This window comes from Amblyomma mixtum, chromosome 2 (assembly GCF_055824585.1).
Source record: "Amblyomma mixtum isolate Tamu chromosome 2, ASM5582458v1, whole genome shotgun sequence".
In the NCBI taxonomy this organism is placed as follows: Eukaryota; Metazoa; Arthropoda; class Arachnida; order Ixodida; family Ixodidae; genus Amblyomma; species Amblyomma mixtum.
In genome coordinates this window covers 279,651,720-279,669,676 of record NC_143013.1, presented here as the reverse complement: position 1 = coordinate 279,669,676, position 17,957 = coordinate 279,651,720, and the positions used below count along the sequence as shown (strand labels likewise).

Here is a 17,957-nt window from a genome sequence, read left to right as displayed (position 1 = left end):
GTGAGTGAGTGAGTGAGTGAGTGAGTGAGTGAGTGAGTGAGTGAGTGAGTGAGTGAGTGAGTGAGTGAGTGAGTGAGTGAGTGAGTGAGTGAGTGAGTGAGTGAGTGAGTGAGTGAGTGAGTGAGTGAGTGAGTGAGTGAGTGAGTGAGTGAGTGAGTGAGTTTTTTTTACCACTCCTTTGCAGAGACGCTAACCCTTCGACTCCGTCTTGATAGAGAGCCGTCAAATGTATTAGTTTCGGGTCTCTCCTGAAAACAAATACTATTCATATACCGTTCATGGGCCTGTAAATTCCTTAGCAGGTCGCACTCACACATTAAGGCACCGCACACATCCGCATCAACCAGCCGACAACGCGTCCCACTCGCTAACACGGATGCAGGAGTTGAAAACCATGCCGTTTTCAGGAAGCCCCTTAAAGCACGCCATACGTTCCGCGACACTTCGACGTTTCTAGAAGGCCGCGAACCTGACTCCAAAGCGATGATGCGGGAAACGCGAACCCTAGCAAAACTTATCCCGTGGATGAGAGACGCATATATCCATTGCGCCAAATTTGGAGAGCCTTGCAATGGCGAAGGGAGCGTGAGTGTTCTCCTATTCGCGGGAACGACCTTTGGGCCGTTTTCTCCTTAGCGGGACGCGCTCGAAAAATAAAAAGAAACAAAAGTTAAGCGACGGAAGAGGGAAAGCAAAGAGTCCGAGGGCAAGGGAGGGTTTAGGGAAGAGTGAATGGAGGAAAAAGCTATATAACTCGTGTCAAACTCGGCGCTGCGGCGGCGGGTCCGAAATTACCCTGTCGTTCTCTTAGCAGGGGGCCATAAATGATCAGCCAGCGGGCGGTTCTGCTCTTTAAACGATGAAGCGTCCCGCCAGCTATAGGCCGACCCGCGCTTTTTATGCCTCGTCTCATGTGTCTTTTGCTGTGTCAGTTGTTTGACCAGGTTGTTTTAATTTTTGCCGCATTCTTATATGCTCTTTAAGTATTTGGTTCAGGCTTTCCATCGCGAATCCAAGACCGCTGGAACGTTAAGCTCATTCCGTTCATCAGTGGGGGCGGAGACTGAGGCGTGCTTATACGCTGGCATGCAGCTTTCCGCGAAACGGTGGAGCTTGGGTTCCATCGGCCCGCGCTTTATACAGCTTAGGCTCGAACAGTTCCAACTGCGATGAATACGCTCTCCGTCAATTAAACATCTCTCACTCAGTTTCCAAATGGTTCATTGTGAGCCTCATCGGAAACAGGTGTTTTGTAGGTCATAAAATTCGCCCATTGGCAGGAGGGAAGCGACTGCACCAGAACGGAAGTGACGCAACTTCCGATAAAAGTATCAACCGCTTCTAATGCGATTGCATCGCCAACTCATAAGGCAATGAAGTATCCCTCTGAATTGTTTTTAGAGCGCAGCTCTTCAGTGCCCGTTCATGGGTTGAGCGGCATCCCCTGTTCGGCACTGCGTGTGCCGTATGGGATCGCCTCCGGTTTAAATACCACAGCAGCTGCACTCAAAATACCATTAGCGAGAAGCGTAATCGTAGGCCAATTTTTCCCATGTCGTCCTTTTGTCTCTTCGCCGTTGGACAGCCCCACCCTACAGCCGACTGAGCGACTAATATTGCTACCTAGCCGAAAGCATTGACGTCATAGACGGTAAAATATCAATGCTAGACGGCCAAATGAATGAATCTAGGAAAGGATCGTTCCCAAATACGGCCCCTACAGTTGATGTTTTGCACTGCAATTTTCCTCACCATTTATTTTTTTATGACCTTAATCACTCACCCCCCCCCCCCCCTCTCACCCATGCACACGTTATCTCCCAGTCCGGCGTTAGTGCCATGTCGACGGACTTGACCTGTTAGCCATAAGCTGTGGCGTGACAGGCGACTGCTACCAATAATAAGGCGCCAAATTGAGGAACTATAGTGAAAGAATCGTTAGAAAATGCTACCCCTGGATAGCCCGTGAGTCGTTTGTAGAAGGGAGCAAACAGACGATCGTCGACGGGTGCACTTTCTTACCTCGACCCTGGAAGAGTCGAGGCTGCATCTTCCTACAGCTCCGCATGCGCGACTGTTGACACGCGGAATAGCGCACACAATCGCGTCCACTTTGGCGACACGTGTGTGAACCTTTAACCTTTTTGTGTTCCCTTTGAGAAACAGCCGAGGCGAGTCGCGGTGCCCGCCTCTTGCGATGATACACACCTCGCTGATCTCTTTGCCTGGCCGAGGCACTTGTCGAGAGTGGATGCAATGAAACCGGCGGACACGCAGCGGAATATCTCAAGGTTCGCAGTGCGTCACTCTGTACTGTTTCCATTTACGGTAAAAAAAAAAAAAAAGCGGGGATCACGTTGTTGATAGCGACCGGAGAATGTTTGTTGGCTATCGCGGCGTTCCAAAGAATGCGAAAATCGAGAAAGGAGGAGAGAAGTGGGAGAGTGGAATATGTTTGCAAAAAATGGCTAAGAGGTCTCCACCTTAGGCATACATATTCCTTCACGTTTACCTGCACTGGGTAAAGAAGAAGAGAGGCAACAAAGTCACTGTTGTTGGTGGGCAGCGATTTAGACTGAGGAGGAGTGCGCATATGCATTGACATTGCGAGAGAACAGCAACACGACTGTCAAACATTCCTGCTCATAGCGCCTGTAAGTCTCGCAGCATGAATTTTTTTTTGATGTGTATTTGTGCATTGTTTCTTGGCATATGTAGAAGGTTGTTTGTTTGTTTGTTCTTTCGTTCGTTCGTTTATTTGTTCCTTTTTTAAGTCTCAAATTGAGTTCCGAAAAGCAGAACAAGCCACATATTGAGCAGTCCAGGCTCTCCAAACCGCATTGAACCAGAGCAATTTGGAACAGTATACCTTGAGCCCGCTGGCTTCGGGACATACAAGAAAAAAGCTATAATACATATTGAGAACTCTTTGCCTCGTCGAATGTTCCACCACGCATGACCCAGACGTGCTCGGGCCGCACGGGGTCATAATTTATTCGTCACACTCGCCACACGGACATGTCTTCGCGTAACGAAGCCCCGAGGTGGCCGTCCGCCCCGTCTCGAGGGTCACCCAATTAGGCGACGCCGCCGGAGTACCTAAGTACATACGGCACATGCCGCGACTGCCCGCCGGCTACCGTCCTGGTCGTTGGCTCAGTCTTTGCCTGGACCTCTCTCATTCCAATGGGAAAGTCCTTGTGTACGCGTATGTGTGTGCGTCTGTTCATGGTCCACGCCTAGCGACTTCTATTTATGTATGTACACAAGAGCTAGCGCAAGCAATCGCCGCGACACTAGGGACCCCCTGAAGCCTTCGGGGTGCACCCTTTGAGTCTCACCGCCTTCTGCGCCTTACGTATATGTCGCGCGGCAACCGTCTTGTCCACAAGCGTTAGTCAAGGTATGGAGCTAGTTCGCTTCCTTAACCTTCGTTTACGCAACGATGAACATCTCACGAGACTCGCTTTTACTTTGACGTGCCCAGTGCCGAAGCAACCACTGTTCCCTTCGGGGTGAGCCCTTGAACGGAAAGCTCATCCTTGTTACGCTGCAGAGGCAAAGATGCATCCTTCCCCAAAGGCTAATAGGACGGGCAGCTGTGAAAGGGCCGAATTTTCTTGTGGCTTAAGGGACGGGACAGGAACATGAGCGCGCTAATCGCGAGAGTGGCCTTCACATTTCAGTTATAAAACGCGCACGTTAGCTAAAGGAATATCCAAGATGCTGTTCTTTTGTTTTATTTTTGTTTTTGTTTTTTCGTTTCCTGAGCGCCGCCCGACAAATGACGCAACAAGGCATGGTTTGAAAGGCTGAGGCGCCAACTCGCTTCACCTTGAGAGAAGAGAGAGAGAGAGAGGAGATGGTTAGGGAAAGGGAAAAAAAAGCTTTCTCTAATCCACGTCAGTGAACTAAGTAGTGTTCTAGTCCGGTATTCTGCATTTCTTACTTACTATTGGTACCGCCGAACACAACTCCGAGCGTTTCGTCTCGATGAATCGTTGCTAGCCGCTTTATCGAGGTTTAGGACGGTCGTTATTCCAGTCCATATGTATTGCTCGTGGTTATCTTTATACCGCTGGATGAGATTGTGGAATTGCGCGTGTTTATGAAAGCTGCTCGAAGGGCTCGGGAGAAATGCCAAGGTATCATTTGCAGCGAATGAGAGAGTGTTATCGGTTGAGGCAGAAGAGTCGATTTCCTCAGTTAGCGAGTGCCGAATCCATCATCATGCGCCTTCTCGAAAACTAAGTTACGCCGTTTGACCGGAAAAATCCTTTCTGCTCACTACATTACGAATATAAGGCGGTAAGGGAAGAGGAAAGGGACGAGTAACACACCTTACAACTAGCCCGGGACCGCATGGAATCACAGCATAAATACCGTGAGCGAGCTTAAAGAAATAAGACCGAAAAGAAGAAGTAAGGTCAAAGCCACAATACGCAGTGCGAACATCTAAAAAAAGAAAATGGACATCCAGCCGAAGAGCGTGGCAAATAGAGAGAGAAAATGAAGCATTTTTTGTTTATTTTAATGCCAGCCTTGAAAAGGCCTTTTCAGTAGGCATCATTATCAGCCTGACTACGTCCACTGCAGGGCAAAGGCCTCTCAATTAACCTGTCCTTCGCCAGTTGAGGCCACCGTATCTCTGCAAACTTCTTAATCTCATCCGCCCACCTAACTTTCTGCCGCCCCCTGCTACGCTTGCCTTCCCTTGGAATCCACTCCGTTACCCTTAAGGACCAGCGGTTATCTTTCCTTCGCATTACATGCCCTGCCCAAGCCCACTTCTTCCTCTTGATTTCGACTAGGATGTCATTAACCCGCGTTTGTTCTCTCACCCACTCCGCCCGCTTCCGATCTCTTAACGTCACAAGGTAGTGGACTTACCTTTACACAAAAATAATCTGAGTGAAAGCCTACAGAGTTTTGATACATAATACACGAGATGTCAACGCACGTACAGCCCATTGGCGGCATCGTACGTATTGTATAAGTGGCGTTCTGTTAACGATATAACAAATACGCTCGCTGAAAGTTAAAGAGGACTTGTGAAATAACGGGAATTCAGCTTTTGCGGCAGTCTAGCTGCGGAATTTAGCTTTTCTTTCCGAGACGCAAATCGGGTTCCCGTCTTGACTCTTCTTTTCAGGACGCTCCGCTTGGCTCCATAAATTTCCATATAGCATTGCGGTCTCACATACGTGCGTCCCACTCAACCACGTACGACGTGCTTTGCATTCGCTGACGTATAAAGCGAGCGGACCACGCCCGCAGGTTGGCGAGACCCGGAAAAATCGCTTAGGTAAAGCCGGTAGTAATACATTACAAATCAACGTCGGAAGTGAGTACTTATAAACGGTCCATAACCATATATTTGGGGATATACTTTGCGTTACTTAACTTGCCGCTCGCCGCCAGCAGGAACTGATTCTTTGCACGTAGAGCGAAATGTCTCGCTCGATCTCTGCGGGAACCACATTCAGTGCTTAGCGTTGGTTACTTAAGGCAGGGAAAAATAAAGCTTGGAGAGGAGTTTATTGACATATATAAAACACGAAAAATTATTCAGATTACGGATACCGATTCCTGTTTATGAAACATGGTCACGGCAGAACTGCTGAAGGTGAAATTTAAAAGAAGAAAAATGGGCTTTACTGACGGTGTTCAATTAAATAGCTAAAAAGTTTCTTTTCGGTTCCGTAAAAATTGGGAGAGCCTAAATAGCCCAGAATGTTCGACAGGGCCATATGTACAGCAAACTCATTCCGCATGCGTACTTTGTTCTGCGCTGCAGGAAAGTAAAATACACTATAGAGCTATTCACCTATTTCACATCGCTTAGGGGGCATATATTGTTTTCAGGAATAAAGCACACTTTTCAATGCTTGCTTATTACTTGAGAGCTTGCGGCGGTTAGGTGCATCGGTTAGCAGACGTGATGGTCGCAGCCAAATGCTTAGTTTTTGTCTATGTCTTTGTTTCTTTGTTCATTCCTGTCTTTTATGCTTTTCCTTTTTCCTTTTCTTTTTCCCTCTCCTGTCTTTTAAGTGCTTTCTTTTCTTGTTTTCTTTCTTAAATTCTTTCTTCACTTAAGTCTCCTTCATTCTTTCTTTTTCTTTGTCTTTTTCATTCGTATGACTTTTCTTCCTTTCTTCCCTCCATTCTTCTTTCCTTCTTTATTCGTTTTTCTCCAGCATTTTCTTCCTGTCTTGTCCTTTTGATGGGATAGCGTTGGAGGTCCCGTTACGCGGGAAATCCGGTGTCGACGGCGTCGGCGTGGGTTTTGGCATCGGCGTTGTGAGCGAAAAATAGGGTGACACAGGGTGGCCACCCCCGTAGGAGCATCCCAGCTGGACCGCCTAGGTCACGTGACCTTGAGACGTCATCACAACCTGCCCATCGGATAGTGAGCAAGCTGACCACCTTGGCAGGTGCCAGTTAAGTGGCAGCACCTGCCATCGCAAGGCATTTGCGCAGCCCTTAACCGCTCCACCATTGCGGAAGCAATGGTGTGAGGTCTGCCCGGAACCTTCGAATGCAAAGCTGAGAATGTGCAATTCCGCATATATGGGCATCAACTCATTAACGCTATGGCTTTATATCCTTATGACGGATTTCAAGTGTCCCCTCAATTTTTTCTTCCCTGCTTTCTCTTCTTCCTTTTTTTTATTTTTCATTATTTCTTTCTCCATTTCTCTCTTCTTTCATTTTTTATTTCTTCGTTACTTTCTTCTCTCCTTCTTCTTTCTCTCTCGCCCTCTAAACCTCACTTTCTTTCATTTTTAGAATATATAATAGAAGGCAGAGTGAGCAAGCATCAACACACGGTCACGAAGCATAATCTTTCGTGATTAAAGTTTCCTCGCGTTCTTCGAAACACAGGCCAAACTCTGGTGTCCGATCCCTGCCGCGTTGCATCCGTGTAGTCTCCAGCTCTTCGCTTACGCCTGTCCCATAGTGTATGGGACAGCCGCGAAGCGCTCGCGCAAGAGTGATGAATGCGAGGAGCCGCCTCGTCCGGCATGCCTATACACAGCTATACGCTCTGTATATACGTTGATCAATGCGAGAGCAGAGTCCGCGTTGCGCTTGTAAGACAAATGGGGGGAGACCAGAGCGACCGTTGTCGGATTCTTTCTTCTTCCCGGCGAAGTTCGGAACGAAGCCGGCGGAGGGGGGGGGGGGGGGGGGGGGATGAGATCAGCGAGCAAGTCCACCGCCACGCCTCGTTGTCGTGAGTGACAGCCCAACTTCGGGAACATTGCTCCAAACAGCAGTGCGCGGATAAAGAGAACAAGTCCGTTTCACTTGTCGGAGCTCGAGCGCCGCCAGATCTCCTTGAGCACGACGAAGTAGGCTGTACAACCTCGCTTTCGAAGAGCGTTTGTCTTCTTACGAAAACTCTTGAAGAAGATTTACTTCTCCCCTGCCGCTGTGCCATATATTTGAGCGATGTCTGGAGACGTGGACGTCTAGGCCAATTATTATGCGTCAAGAAAAAAAGAGAGAGAAAAGAAGTCTCACCGGTGAAAGTCGATTCTCATTTTTATGTCTTCGTGCCTCTTGCGAAAGCGGGTTTTAATACTTCAGAACTTTTTCTTTTTCAGACGAACGGACAATATATCTGGGAAAACTCAACATTCGGATGATTCCGTCCACCCATCCTGTGTTCCTTGGGGCTCTTGGGATTTTATTACGAAATGTTTTGCTGATTTCCTCAACGAAAGTTTTTGCTTCTACGCACGGCGGTAGTTCAAAGTTGGCATCTCCTTTAGAGACGCATTTCCTCAGTTCACAGTCCTGTCACGACGTACAGTTGCCCACATACTAAACGCTGGAGTAGAAAAAAAACTTGCCGAGTGCATTGTCCAAAGCGCTCCACATTCCTGTTCTCCTTAAGTGTTAAGGTGGCTGTACGCGAACAATAACGATACCAGTAAGGAGGTGGCCTTCCGTAACATGGTGGGAGCGCTGTCACTGATAAATTCCATCTTCCGTGGTAAGACCGAATAAAAACACGCTCAGAGCGTCCAGTAAAATTTGCTGTTGACCATGCGCTCTTCCCTAGAAATGAAAACCGCTGCCTTGCTCCACATAACCAAACAACGTGCATCAGTGGACGATTTGGATTCAGATCCCGAGTTCTGATTGGACCGCGACAAATACCTTGATTCTCTGCAGATTCGGTAGGCTGCTCCAAATCGCCGATTGCAATACGCCAGAAGTCGTATGGTGTCGGTTCAATTCTCTCTTTCTTCTGCCTTCATTCACGTAACGCAACTCCCTTCCGCATGTTTCAAAAAGGAAGAAAGAGCCATGTTTCCTGGTAGTGGTGGTGAAAACTTTTATTTTGTGAAATAGAGTTTGGGAGCCACAGAGTGGCCCCGCTGCATGGTCGGCGTCCCTAGTCAGGGACACCGCATGACGATCCTAACACGGATGGGCGATGCCCATGTTTCCTGGTATCAGGGGCACAAAGCCGTTGCATCAATCTAACAGGCTAGTGGTAAAGGGCAGGTCTGAGAAATATGGAAGGAAGTACTTGATGTACACCGAATTAACAAATTGTTTTTTTTTTCTTGTACAACACACTTCGAAAGTTTGGAAAGGCATTAAGCGTACAATACGTCCATGGGGAAAGTATTCAGAAAAATTCAAGCACATTTCTCTCTCAAACAAGGAGTGCATCCTTTTACTGCTAGCTCATGGAGCAGTCCCGTTCATATATTTGGTTACCTGTATTCAATCGAAGTCTTGTTATCATGTCAAGAAAATATTTTGATCGCGCACTTTGTACAGAAGAGTGTTGTGGTAACAGTGCAAGCAGCTTGACCTGTGAAAGTCGGGCACCGCCTCTGAGAAGCACTCGACAGTTCATAATCACAACCTTATTCAGATATTCCATTCTTTTAGCGCCGAAAACAGAGTACCTCTTGTCTAAAAGCCCTCCAAGCTCTTACGGCTGTGCCGAATGCTTTATTCTAATCATTAAGCATATGCGCTAGGCGCGAATGAATAAAAGAATCCCTCCGCATAGCAAAGTGTCTTCACTGTTGTCAGCAGTTTAGTATTGCTTCCAGAAGGCACGCACACAAAGCTTGCGAGTCGAGCACAGAGGATTGGAACGTAATGAGGTTGTGCGGAATTCTCGTGATTTCTTGCTCCAAGCAGATACATAATTCATGAGTTCTGTTCACTTCGCCCAAAGAACATATTGCCTATCGTCACGCTAAAATGAGAATAAAATGTCTTTGTTTTATTCCCTTCTTTATTATACTCTTGTACACCAGACGGCCATTTGGAAAGGTAACCGTCTTTCGTTCAACACAAGATATTTTTGTTTCAACGTGGAGTATGGAAATGAAGGAACATTTTATTTTGCATTTCTGTGGTTTTTGAATGAAGTATTGTGGTGTTATTTTCGCATCGGTATTACGGTGGCTTGTTTAGCTGAGGAAGAATAGCTGGTTGCTTAAGCAAATGTAAACATGGTAAAATGTCATTATTAATTCCGTCAAAATCGTCCGCGACCCCTTGTCCACAGAAGCCCTAATTTATTTACAATACTGCCTGTCCTATCGCACGACCTTAGCAGATAGCGGGGAATTTATACAATGCAAGCATAAAAAGAAGCCGACGGAAAATTCCTCACAGCCGACACACATGACATAGCAAATAAGCACACGAATAAAACAGGTTCGGGGTGCAAAAAAAATGGCTGTGGCTTAGCTTGGTTAAGCCCGGTAATTGCGAAAGCAATTTCCGTAGCTACGCCATGGTTCAGCTGGTAGTGTAGCTGGTGGTGGTGCTTGTGGTTAGACTTGTGGTGATGCATCAGTTATACAGAAAGTAGATTGAGGTTGAAAGTGACCTCGCCCGCTCCACTGAAGTACCGCGGGTAATAACCATATATTCCGACGCCGGGAATCGAACCCGGGCCTCCTGGGTGAGAGCCAGGTATCCTAGCCACTAGACCACGCCGGAACGCATCAGTTATACAGAAAGTAGATTGAGGTTGAAAGTAACCTCGCCCGCTCCACTAAAGTACCGCGGGCATCAGTTATACAATCCAATCCAATCCAATGCAATCTAATCTAATCTAATCTATCTTATCAAATCAAATCAAATCCAATCCAATCCAATCCTCGCCGCGCGCGGCGGGCGCCAGCGGGCGCCTCGCGGCGGCACAAGTTAGAGTCACTGGAAAAATTTCAGAGTACCGCAAAGGTCGGAATTTGACTGGCAACACTGAGCGGCCTCTGCCATTTACCTTCCAAGCCGACTGCGTCGCAGGAAGGTCGCCGTGTTGGAAGAGCTTGATATTCGGCGACGTATCGGGTTGAGTGTTCACTGAAGCGCAAATACTTCGTGCTCGGAGACAATGGTTACTCAGAAGAGAAAAAATATTGTTATTTTGTGCGAAGTATAATGCAGCCGGCGGTTGTTTTGCTCCGCGGTTGCGTTTACTGCAGGAACTGTGCAATGATTGTGAGCAGCATCTTAGCGCTGCTATCGGGAGCTTGTGCACGCCTTTTTACCCCTTCCGCGGAGCAAGCTACGAAGGAAACATTTAGCCACTCCGAGCAGCAAAGAGACAAACTCGTGCTTTTGGGCAGTGAGCATCGTGGACCGCCATGGGACCGCCGTCTCGTTCAAGCAGGACGAAACTACTTGACATTAGCTTCTTCAACTCCATCCACTCTAGGCTTCTCGAAGTCTTCAGCACAAAAGTGGTCCTGCAAATGTTTGTTGTACAGTTAGAAGAGTGATGCTGGTCACCCGAATGCTGGGCTGGCCAAGGAGGCTCCCAGGGCTTTTTCGAGTGAAGCCCTGTTTCAAATATGTGGAACAACAAAAACATGGAAGATAGCTGTAATAATAAGCTGAAACACCCAAATAAAGAGGCAAAGAAAAAGAATACGTTATAAAGGTTTCTAAGTTTACGCAGTGACACTTAAAATAGCTCATTTGGGATGTAAACACGCATGTCGCCGCAAACACGCAGCTTCAAGGATTGCTAACATTTGACCCATTTCTATTTTTCTACCAGTTCCAACACAACTGAATAGAAAGCGGCCGTTATTTGGACGTAATACAAACCCGACCATGCTTTTATTGACTGCGATCGTCACGGTCCGCGAAAAAAAAAGTGCCATATGGGTCGAATGACTCGACGCGCGGAAAGATCGTGCGAGTGCTTGGTGCATGTTAGGACGCGGAATTCTCGCGCGACAAATGTGCCTTCGTGTGCCACAAGCACGGAATAGTCGGAAGAGCCGCGTGTGTTGAGTAACAAGCGCGTACGCGTGTACCCGCGTCAAGCGGGCAAGCCGCGAACGATCCCTGCGCGGCATGCGCGACGGTCTTGCTGTGAACTCCTATTTTCTTAGCATCCTATCGCTAACACCGCGTGCACTGCGCTTACGTACCTTCTAAAACAGCACCAAAAAGCACAAGCAAGGTGCACTTACCTCGCACAAGCGTATGTTTTTGAAGGCTTGAAGTTCTCCCGGCCGATTCTGTGCAACCACGCAGAACGACGCTCTCGGTCATTTTTCCCGGTCGGAATCGAGAAAAAAGTCTTTCCGGACTCGGTTCGGTTGCTGCATCCGTAGGCGCAGCAGCCAGGCATGATTTCTTCAGTATCAAACACGAGAGCGACAGTTGCAACACGAGAAACGTCGGGAACCTGCGCTCTTCTCAGCCGGCCCGATCGGCGCTTGGAAGGTATATGGCACCCCAAGATCACGTGGTACGGTTGGGCCAATGACCGCGTCGGCGGCGCGGGGAAAAGAAATGCGGTACTCTGAAATTTTTTCCAGTGACTCTAGCACAAGTTGGAGCCCTGCTCTTGCAGCTGTGACGTCACACCGCTAGGCGCGCCGCGCGCGGCGGGCGCAGGAGTTAGGCAGCAGCCACCACGCGTGGCCTCGCCTGGCGACGGCACAAGCTGGAGCCCTGCTCTTGCAGCTTTGACGTCAAACCGCTGGGCGCGTCGCTCAAGGTCAATGGTAGCTACCGCGGCCTCGCCATGCGAGGAGCTGAAAGTGAAAGTAGTATTGCTTCGCAATAAAAAAGGAAAACATACAAGCACAGTCATCGTCAGTGGCAGGCCCGACTTCACAATACTGTCAACATCTTATACATTACAGAAAGCAGTATAAATGAAATGGTGGTGTCAACCACTAGCGGCTATAACGTTGCTAGTGTGTATCACTCAAGGGCTCCCTCCATCTGGCCGCTAAAGAATACAGCGATTCAGTATACTCTAAAATACACCTACATGGGAGTAAATAGGTAGTAAGATGTCCTCTGGCGTTTTCCCTTTTATAGAACCTAGTGCGCTGGGGGAGCTTTACTCCTCTTTTTACTTTTTACTCCTTTTTACTCCTTTCTTTCTACTCCTTTCAGTTTAGAGTGTACTTGTTGCGATACAGATTTTTCTATTCTGTACTGGTAAGAGGGAAAACAATACTCGAACGTATCATTATGACAGATACACTGTTTTTTTTTTTTTGCAAATGTCTTTGAAAAAAAAAAGCTACCGGGCCAACTAATTTAGCTAACATGACGAAAGGAATGCGACTTTGCCACCTCGCCACCACCATGGCAACCTCGATCTGTCCTGGCGATTACGTAAATTGGTGGAACAATTTCGTCATTGTAAGTATTTACGGAGAGCCCTGTTTCGGTAATCGCGACTAAACCTGGTTCCTGTTCAGACGGTGCGTTCTCCAGAGATTCCACTTTATTAATGTTGTCTCTTGGATTTATATTGATAATAGTCAGTTCCTTGATTGTGCTCATCGTCGAGTGATTAGCGGTCTTAGATTTTCGGCGTTCTTTTTTCATGCCACTCAAAAGGCATAAGCGCTATTGTTGATGAATAAATTGCGGATGACTAAGGACATATTTTCCTTATTTTCTGTTTCTCGTTCCGCACTTATCCAAGATTTTTTGCGATTTCAGTAGATCTGGGGGAAATTGGTTGCCAATAGATAGTCTGTGCCTTTAAGTTGGTAGTCCTTTTTTGGTACAGCAGTATTTTGTTCTAAATCGAATATTTTAGTGATGACCGGTCTGTTTGTGTTGCTCAGTGGTCCGGCTAATCAATGGATTCATTCGATGGCAGCCTATTCTAGCACACTGGTATCTTCGATAACTTTTTATTAACTTCATGTTCAAGGGTTTCATTATTATCTCCTTCAATTTCAGGCTATGCACTTCTGTAATTCAATTCATTAATCATCGTTCTCCACGTACGCGACGTTGTAAACAATTAAACACAGTCACTCAGCAGTCATCATTATGCTTATGAATCCTCGTTATTTATTGAGAGCACAGAAGACTGCAATATATTTCACGGGCATCTATGTGAGTAACCGCATGCTCAATCTGTGAAACAACTGCCTAGTTATTGTTCCTTTTGCTATTTTGTTACATGTGCTGATTTCTGCATGTCAATTGTTTTCATCTACTCATTCCTGAAATGTCTTGGTCGCCAAGGTGACCAAATATGTAAGTAAACAAATATATAGCACATTTGCGGCGTCGGCAAATTTAAGCAAAGGTTCAGGAGTCAGCAATCAAGCAATTAAAACATTTTTATTCGAAGGAGAAAGGGAGATGTCTCTTCGACGGATACGGCTCTGTCAAGCTCGTTTCTTATTTTTGTTACTCGTTCTCGCGTCACCTACAGCATACGCATTACAGGCAAAAGTATTATGTCCAAATTTCCAGCGAGCCTTGAGCCAGTTTAACGTAACCAAATAATTGTGAATACTTCACTCGCTCGCTGCTCGCGCCAAACCCACTCATCGTGTTGTATTCTTTCTTCATTATACGAGGTCTGTTAGAAAAGTATCCGACCTTTTTTTTTTCTTTGCGAACACCTGATGGATATTAAACAAGCGCGCTTGCACCAGCAGACCTTGAAGTGTCGTGCGCATGCACGAATTTTTTCCCGCCTGCCGATAGCGTCAGTCGCTGGGAGGCAGCGTTTGAGTGAGGTAGTGCGCAGTGCTCTCGTCGGTTTTTTAGTGCAAGCAAAATGGCGGTGCGACAGGAGCAGCGCTAATGCATCAAATTTTGGCCAGAAACGGGGCGGCAGCCAAGTGGAAACCATTCGAAATATTCAAACGGGGTTCGGGGACGATGCTTAGAGCATCGCCAAATAAGCACAAATTAAGCAATAGTACAACTGGTTTAAAGATGGCCGCACATCGGTGGGGAGCGAGCCACGCTCCGGCCGGCCATCAACATGCCGAAATGGCCAAATCATTGCTGAAGTGAACGCTGTGGTGATGCGGGACCGTCGTGTGACTATCCGAGAAATTGCGGAAGAGGTGGACATCAGTAGTTTTTCTGCACATTCCATTATCACCGAAGATTTGGCCATGAAGAGAGTTGCGGCGAAATTCGCGCCGAAGCTGCTCACGATGGAGCAAAAGCAGCTTCGTGTTGAAGTCTCACAGGACACGCTGGATTCCACAAACAGTGACCCCGACTTCATCAACACCATAATCACTGGTGATGAGTCTTGGGTGTACGGGTACGACCCGGAAACCAAATCCCAGTCGTCACAGTAGAAGCATTCCACGTCCCCACGACCAATGAAGGCCTGCCAAATGGTCAGCAACGTCAAAGTGATGCTGACTGCTTTCTTGGACTCTTGCTGTGTGGCACACCACGAGTACGCACGCCCCAGCGTCAAACAATGATTAAAGAGTACAACAGGGATGTCCTCCGTCGCCTACGTGATGCTGTGCGACGGAAGAGACCTGAGTTGCGGTCAACAGGAAATTGGCGCATCCATCACGACAATGCTCCTGCACATTCTTCGCACTCGATTCAGACTTTTTTGGCAAAAAACCAGACTGCTGTAGTTCAACACACTCCTTACTCTACTGGTAAGGCCTCCTGCGACTTCTGGCTGTTTCCCAAAATCAAAAGGCCATGGAAAGGAGCGTGATTTCAGACAAGAGAGGACATTATGGCTGCAACGACAGCTGAGCTAAACTCCATTCCGAAAAAGGACTTTTCGGAATACTTCCAACAGTGGCAGCACATCTGGGAGAAGTGTGTGAAGTCCCAAGGAGACTAGTTTGAAGGAAATTAGGTTTCCAACGCTCCAGTTATGCCTTTTTTTTTTCTACGGCCAAAGGTCGGATACTTTTCTAACAGACCTCGTATATGGGCTCTATTCTGGAAACAAACGTTGTTTTGTCTTTGTTTCGTTGTGGTCAATCCGTTCACTCCTCCCACCTAAGAGTCTGCGCTTCCGCAGGAACCCATGGAAACAAAGATGTCAGCGTTAAACGTATCGGCCGTGCCCATTGTGTCACACACTCTACGCAACCTCCAAAGAAGAAAGTCGGGTAACCACGCTGACACCTCGCTTCCGCTTTCGCGCGTGGAAACGAACGGGTGGCGGCGGACGTTCCTTTCCACTCAGGCACCAAGCTTAACAAAACGAAGACACAGCTTCGGGAAGCGAAAGCGCGAAGTCAATAAAACTGTATGCATTATAGTGTACTTCGTGGAGAAAGCAAAAGGGTTTTCTTTTTTTGTTTACTGCTCTCCGCTGAAAAAGAAAAAGGAACATCAATAATTCTTCCGTGTTTCAGTCCACTGCTCCTTTTTCCGCGGCTCGTCCTTTACTGCTGACCACGCAGCCAGAAAGAAAACGAAGAAATAGAAACGGGAAAAGAGGACCGCACCAGTGTGGCCCGAGTCCGAGCTGCATAACGCATCTCGCATGCATCTCGCCGCGGCTCGCCCAAACCCCGCGTATCCAGCCTGCTGTCACGCAGTGAATGCATGTCCCTGGGTGGGACCCCCATCCATTCGCTGGACTGAAACCCAGCTCGACCTCGCAGGGAAACCTCGCACGCATGGGGGGCATAACTGGGCTCAGGGAGAACGGGATAAAGAGCAAAGGGAAAATGATAAGCAAAAGGAGCGCATGTAACCAGCGCCTGATGACAAGAAAGGGGAGGGTGGGCGCAATGATAGAGGGAGAAACTCGAAGGGGAATAGGGAACTATTGCGGAGAAAAGGGTGGGCGAGGGAAAATGGGGAGAATGTGATAAGCGATGGGAGCGTAGGGAAAGACCTGCCTGCTTCTACGGAGAAAGAAAAGTAGGGAGAAAGGGGTAGGCTAGGGAACGAGGGGAAGAACATTTATATGAGAGGAGGAACCGCTGACCCAGAGAGGGGGAATGAGAGAGACAGGCGAGTAAAATACGGCGAGAAGTGATAAGCAAGTGGAGCATGGGGAAAACTCAGCCCTGTGGGGTTGAAAAACAGCGTCTCCTTTCGAAGGGAAACTGCGGCGGCGTCAGTGACACTCGTGTTGGGTAAAAAGGAAAAGGAAGATACTCCGAAAAAGTTAAAGAAGCAGGAAAACTGAGGTAAAAAACATACATACATATACGGTCAGAATTGGGGCACTGCAAGCGGGAAAGAGCGATGGCTTTGGGGAAACACCCCACGCGAGCGAGCGGGCAAGCAAGGGTGCCCCACCAGCGGGACGCCCCAAGAATTTGCATCCGGCTCGGTTTCCTCCCCAAATGTGGAGCGGGTCTGGGGAACGCCGCGCGAAAGTGTTTCTTTCTTAGCTCTCCTTTCCCGCCCTACCATCTCCCATAGGGGCCCGCTCCTCCGCGCTTCCCCTGCTTTTCACTTTTTCGCTGGCACCAGACGCGCTGATTTACAAACAAGTCCCGTGTCTGTTGGGTCTCTGTGTGTGTGCGCGCGTGTGTGTATGTGCTGCGATCTGCCGGCGTAACGAAAAGATGAGGGCACGGGGTCGGTCGTTCACGCTGCCTCTTCGCTGGCAACGACGGAATGGAAGCGATGGCGGGAGAAAAGAGAAAAAGGATTGCGCGACGAAAAAACTTCGGAAGCTGTCTGTCACTAAGCCCGGTACCGCACGGAGTCTATGCGAGAGCTTTCCAAGGCTGTGGCTGCTTCTGTTTCTGTTGCATGCGGGGGGATTCCAGAAGGAAGCCTGAAAGGTTTCCGAACGTATCACTTATATAGTACGCGCTAGGGGGGTAGGGTGCTGGGGAGGGGGGTAAGGCGCGCCCCCTGTGAGCGGACCCGGGCGTCTGCGTGCGTCGGCACGCGTTCTTCTTATACCACGGTGAGCTAGGCAGCATCACGTTTGCTTTGTGCGTGCATGTGTGTCTGTGTGTGCCTGTGAGAGCGAGAGTGATCGTCGAGCTTGGCTCCTTTGCGGGCGCGTTGTAAGCGGCGCCGTCCCTCACAGTTTACCGTTCCCTTGCATGCGGGCCTGGCAAAAGCGCGAGGAAATGTATTTGCACCCGGTATATACCTTGCGAGCCCGCACTGTTTGCCCCCGGGTGAGTGAATGTGTGTGTGTGTGGGCGACAGGGTGCAGATCAGGGAGGAAAAGAGAGCGGAACGGGAGAAGGGGCATTCTTCTTTGTTTGCGCTTCCTGGAGAACTGTATACCTAGCAGCCGTTGTATACGTATATGCGCTGCAGCCGCAATGGGAGCGATCCGGAAGAAAGGGTAGTATAAAAAAAAAACAGGGAAATAGAACGAGAGAGGCACAGGATGAGGAAAGGAAAGACGGGGAAATGGCACTTTCAGTCGGCAGCACCTTCCCGAAAATCCCCCGGTTTGCTGTTGTTTGATGCTTTTGTATCTACGTTAGTTCGCTTGCTAGCTCGCTCTTCTTGCGAGGAGCGCGACTTTGCATTTCTGGCGGATACGAGGGGTGTTTGCGAAGTTGCGCCACCATGTTTTGCCCTTTGGCGGCGGAAGGTGGCGCTACGAATCGAGAGTCGCGCTGCTTTGTGTCTAGTGCTTTATGCGCGGTGGTTGGTGAGTTTGTCGTCGCTTCGTTCGGTCGACGAGTCAATAACGCGGGGATCATAGACGACTGCCACATCGCGGTCGGCTACGGCTGGAAGCTTGTTCGCTC

The 17,957-nt window shown here is 48.4% G+C and overlaps 1 protein-coding gene and 1 non-coding gene across 5 annotated transcripts in view; one reads left to right on the top strand and one right to left on the bottom strand.

The window, feature by feature from the left end:
• Positions 1-17,957, top strand: part of Nos (Nitric oxide synthase) — a 317,570-nt gene that overhangs the window by 205,794 nt on the left and 93,819 nt on the right. The window lies entirely within an intron of this gene.
• TRNAE-CUC (transfer RNA glutamic acid (anticodon CUC)) lies at positions 9,916-9,987 on the bottom strand. The gene has a single exon. It is a non-coding gene; the product is annotated as a tRNA-Glu (tRNA).